Consider the following 6,309-nt stretch of genomic DNA (forward strand, 5'->3'; position numbering starts at 1 on the left):
AATCACCTGGCTGTGGGGGAAAGAAAAGAAAAACTTTTTTTTTTCTCTTCCTATGTTTTTTTTCTTTTTTGGTTGTTGTTTTTTTTTGTTTTTTTTCTTTTTTGTTCTCCAAAAGTTTTTCCAAGTTTTTTTTTTTTCTTTAGTGGAATCCCCTATGCCTGAGAAGCAGCAGCAGGAAGCATTGAGACGCTGAATAGAGATTCATAGACACTGCTACTGCCCAGAGAGCTCAACAATAACAGACGCGCTCTGATTGGCTGGCCTGGGATGATTGACGTCACCGCTGACAGGTCCCGCTGAAAGGCTCCTAGGAGAGCGCGCACTGCGCCTGCGCAAAGCCAGGGTCACATTCTGCTCCCCCCTTATACACGTCGCTGTGCTGCCTGCTGCTTTCTGACATCGCTTGTTTTTTCTTTTTTTTTTTTTTGTTTTCTTTTTTTTACTTTTTACTTTTTTTGCATAGTTCAAATTGAAAATTAAAAACGTGCAGGAAAATTGTTTAAAATTAAACTTATTTTTTTGTGATATTGCTATGTACCATCCTAAAATGTGGAGGAGTAAATATTAGCTTATTGGGTGCTTGACCTTTGAAGTTTATGCATTATAGTCAGTTCTAGCATTTCATGAATACAAAATATACCAGATTGCCAATGCATGCAGCAAAGGTCAAAGATCTGGCTAAAAATGGGGGTCAGGAGTACAGGATATGTTTAGTAAAATTGGCATTTATTATATTAGCACGAATATTCGGCCGATACTTTATACGATATTGTATACAACAATCTGCACATATGTGGTTATGTATACACACAACTATGTATAGGAACCATATGTAGAAACAGACGAGAAAAAGGTGAGAACAGAAGGGAGTTTGTTGTATAGCACTGTCTACCCTGATAATGGGATCTTTTTGGTTCACCTTACTGAGCGGTGAAGAGTTTAGAATTCTCATTTATGATGCAGAAAGGAAATAGTAAATGATCAATCCAACTCTGCTACATGTGCAGATACAAACAGCATACTAGATAGATTGAAAGATAGAAAGAAAGATAGATAGATAGATAGATAGATAGATAGATAGAAAGAAAGATAGATAGATAGATAGATAATGATTGATAGATAGAAAGAACGATAGATAGATAGATAGATAGATAGATAGATAGATAGATAGAAAGAATGAAAGATAGATAGATAGAAAGAAAGAAAGATAGATAGATAGATAGAAAGATAGATGGATAGATAGATAGAAAGATAGATGGATATATAATGATAGATAGATAGATAGATAGATAGAAAAATAGATAGAAAGATAGATAGATAGATAGATAGATAATGATAGATAGAAAGAAAGATAGATAGATATATAGATAGAAAGAAAAATAGATAGATAGATAGATAGATAGATAGATAATGCTTGATAGATAGATAGATAGATAGATAGATAGATAGATAGAAAGATAAATGGATAGATGATAGATAGATAGAAAGATAGAGATAGAAAGATAGATAGGTAGATAGAAAGAAAGAAAGAAACATAGATAGATGGATAGATAGATAGATAGATAGATAGATAGATAATGATAGACAGATAATAGATAGACGGAGGCCGTTAATATACAGTTTTGTTCTTTATTCATGTACACAATGGAGCTGGGATTCTCCTTTTACTTTTCTCCAAATGCAAACAGACGATCCTAAGACTCGAGAACTGAACAATAGTGTTGCTCGCGAATATTCGCAATTCGAATATTATTCGCGAATATCGCATATTCGCGAATTCGCGAATTTCGCGAATATAGCGCTATATATTCGTAATTACGAATATTGTTTTTTTTTTTTTTTTTCTTCACAGTACACATCACAGTGATCACCCCTCTCTGCTTCCAGCTTGTGTGGTGTAAAGAAGGCTGTAATACTACAGTGTGAGACTGGCGCGCGAAAATTCGCATATGCGAAAATTAGCATACGCTAATTTTCGCATATGCGAATTTTCACATGCGCGTATTTTCGCATACGCGAAAATAAAACGAGAATGTAACGAATATGCGAATATTCGCGAATATATGACGAATATTCGTCCATATATTCGCGAATATTCGCGAATTCGAATATGGCCTATGCCGCTCAACACTACTGAACAAACCACAGATCCCACCTTCACTTCTCCTCATCATTTATTTGCAAACAAGTGTAACAAGTTATTTAGGCCTGTAGAGAGCCAATGTACAGAGTTCACTTCAATACACATATCAGGCAGCCGCATTGTGACACTGTGTTCACTTACCTAAAATTCATTACTTCTACAAACAAGTACAGAATTAACACACACACACACACACACACACACATATATATATATATATATATATATACAGTATATATACACGTGTGTGATAGGTAGATAGATAGATAGATAGATAGGTTGATAGGTAGATAGATAGATAGATAGATAGATAGATAGATAGATGTGTGTGGTTATTATCACCCATAGGCACGGATGAATCCTTTTACATTAGGGACGTGGATGTGGTGGATGTTGTGGATGTGGTGGATGCGGTGGATGCGGTGGATGTGGTGGATGTTGTGGATGTGGTGTATGTGGTGTATGTGGGTGATGTGGTGGATGTGGTGGATGTGGTGGATGTGGTGGATGCGGTGGATGCGGTGTATGTGGTGGATGCGGTGGATGCGGTGGATGTGGTGGATGCGGTGGATGCGGTGGATGCGGTGTGTGTGGTGTATGTGGTGCATGTGGTGGATGTGGTGCATGTGGTGCATGTGGTGCATGTGGTGGATGCGGTGGATGTGGTGGATGTGGTGCATGTGGTGCATGTGGTGTATGCGGTGTATGCGGTGGATGTGGTGGATGTGGTGCATGTGGTGCATGTGGTGGATGCGGTGTATGCGGTGGATGTGGTGGATGTGGTGGATGCGGTGAATGTGTTGTATGTGGTGGATGTGTTGTATGTGGTGGATGTGGTGGATGCGGTGAATGTGGTGGATGCGGTGAATGTGGTAGATGTGGTGGATGTGTTGTATGTGGTGTATGTGGGTGATGTGGTGGATGTGGTGGATGTGGTGAATGCGGTGAATGTGGTGGATGTGGTGAATGTGTGTGCGTTTTGATTCCATGTGTATTTATGTGAATGTTGTGAGGATTTATTATTTCTCCTGTTCTACAATCCGCCCGCCAGTGAGACGAATGAGTTTTTATAGAGTGCTGAAATATTAATGTGTTCAGAGCAAATAGATAATCACTGTAAAGAATACTAGAAGTGTACTATTTGAGAGAAGAGAGAGACACAGAGAGAGAGAGAGAGAGAGAGAGAGAGAGAGACAGAGAGAGAGAGACAGAAAGAGAGACAGAGAGAGAGAGAGAGAGACAGAAAGAGAGACAGAGAGAGAGAGACAGGCAGAGAGAGAGAGAGAGAGAGAGAGAGAGAGAGAGAGAGAGACAGAGAGAGAGAGACAGAAAGAGAGACAGAGAGAGAGAGAGAGACAGAAAGAGAGACAGAGAGAGAGAGACAGGCAGAGAGAGAGAGAGAGAGAGAGAGAGAGAGAGAGAGAGAGACAGAGAGACGGAGAGAGTCAGAGACAGAGAGACGGAGAGAGTCAGAGACAGAGAGAGAAAGAGTTAACATATCATGACAGATATGGAATAGACGATATATAGAAAAAAGAGAGAAAGAGAGGGGTAAGATCTTGTTTAAAAGTAGATTTTAAAAAGCAGATTCTTGGGGTCACAGGTCTTAAATCACTTGTTTCCTAATATTTTTGTATTACTGACTGTGATGGTTCCGAATGCAAATGTGGCAGAACACTATTGCAAAAAAGTGTGTAAAAACCGCTCTACTAAATGTATTTTTAGTTGTTTGTTTTAAGTTGCCCATTTGTACTTCTGTATAAGAATGCCACACTCTGATTACACATATTGGGACTGTTTCATCAGTATTCCGTAATGTTGATGGATAAGGCGTATGATCATATTAATTTCATGTAGGAAAAATTGCCCCTTTATTATATAAATAGATCTGGATAGAAAAAGATAGACAGAAAAAGATAGATAGATGAGATAGATAGATAGATAGATAGATAGATGAGATAGATAGATAGATAGATAGATAGATAGATGAGATAGATAGATAGATAGATGAGATAGATAGATAGATAGATAGATAGATAGATAGATGAGATAGATAGATAGATAGATAGATAGATGAGATAGATAGATAGATAGATGAGATAGATAGATAGATAGATAGATAGATGAGATAGATAGATAGATAGATAGATGAGATAGATAGATAGATATGAGATAGAAAATGGTAGATAGATATGAGATAGAAAGATGAGATAGATAGATAGATAGAGAGATGATAGATACAAAAATTTAGGAAAACAGCACTCCCTTATGCAGGTGCACGCAGAACCAGACTTTGGTAAGGGGTCCATATGAATGCAGAAAATAGGATAAATCCGCAGCACACAAGTCTATATAAAGGTGAAAAAGGTTTATTCCATAAAAAAGTGAATGTCACACAGCGACGTTTCATCCAGCTCTCAAGCTGAACCTGAGAAAGACCAGGAGAGCTGGATGAAACGTCGCTGTGTGATATTCACTTTTTTATGGAATAATCCTTTTTCACCTTTACCACCTTTATATATTTATCCTATTTTTCTAGATAGATAAATATGAGCTAGATAGATAAATAGATAGATATGAGATAGACAGATAGATAGATAGTTAGATAGATAGATATTAGATAGATAGATAAATAGACAGGAGATAGATAAATAGATAGGAGATAGTTATATATGAGATAGATGATAGATAGATAGATAGATAGATATGAGATAGACAGACAGATATGAGATAGATGATAGATAGATAGATAGATAGATAGATAGATATGAGATAGAGAGATAGATAGATATGAGATAGATGATAGATAGATAGATAGACAGACAGATATGAGATAGATGATAGATAGATAGATAGATAGATAGATAGATAGATAGATAGATAGATATGAGATAGAGAGATAGATATATATGAGATAGATGATAGATAGATAGATAGATATGAGATAGAGAGATAGAGTGGATTGGTAGATCAATACATGTGGTATCTATGGAAGACCTACTGATGCTTTTCTACATAAGTATGACATATGCAAATCAATCTATAGGTCAATACAGATAATTTGATTTTTAAATAAACAGATAGATACAGTCTATGACCAGAGTACACATTATTGACTAAATAACACACTTTCCATATGTATTTAATAAAAACCAGTATATATATATTTTTTATTATAAAAGTACATGTGTTGCATGGGCAATGGCCTAGAAATATAGTTATACTCTGTAACATGCTAGCTCCCTTCTTAATATTTTTTTTACACTCTTTGAAATGACTGACGTAGATCCATGGCGTGCATACACTTATTATGTATTTATTGGCGTCATCATTTTTATTTTATGGCCATTAGTAACTTTGAAACAAGTAACTAAAATGTAAAAAGTCAACTTTGTATCCACCTTGTAGGTTGCTGATGCAGACAGGGCTCTTACCTAGGTGAAGTGCAGCCTCCTAGCGCCTCATGTGTCGCTCCCTGCAGGCTGCTGCTCCCTCTTGTCTCCTCACTGCACTCAATGGAGGCACAGGACATCTGGGGGATCTGTCTATTCATTTACTGAACGCATCTGATTTACACCAACACAAAAAGTAAATGTAAACACCATCATCATTTATACCATGCAAATAACCGGGGACATATGATCCACCATCAACATACAAAAAGCGTCTTTGTTTTGGTGATCTCAAGCATGTGGTTCTGTACACACATAGACACAATCACACGCATAAACAAACATACATAAACACACACACACACACATAGAAACAAACACACCCACATACATACACATATTTCGAATTTAAAATATATATCATAAAAAAAAGGATATAATATTTGTCTCTTTCATGCAAAAACTGATTGTAAAATGTCCACTAGGCTTGCATGGCGACCAAGTCAATATGCTAAAGTCTTCTATATTGCTAACATGTTTTTTATTAAAAAAAAATACAAAAAAAAAAACTAAAACAAAATGTATCTGTAATATTCCGCACCAGCAGCTAATCCAGTGAATCCTTCTCGGGTCTGAGCAGTAAACTGATTCTATAGGGAGCAAGTGGGCGATAAGTGTCCCTTGCATTGGGTATTTGACAAACCAGCCACCAGATTAAAGTATCTCTGTCAATGGAGGCGTCAGTCAGCACTAACTACTCAGACCTCATTGTGG

The sequence above is a fragment of the Hyla sarda genome, chromosome 3 (assembly GCF_029499605.1).
Source record: "Hyla sarda isolate aHylSar1 chromosome 3, aHylSar1.hap1, whole genome shotgun sequence".
Lineage (NCBI taxonomy): Eukaryota > Metazoa > Chordata > Amphibia > Anura > Hylidae > Hyla > Hyla sarda.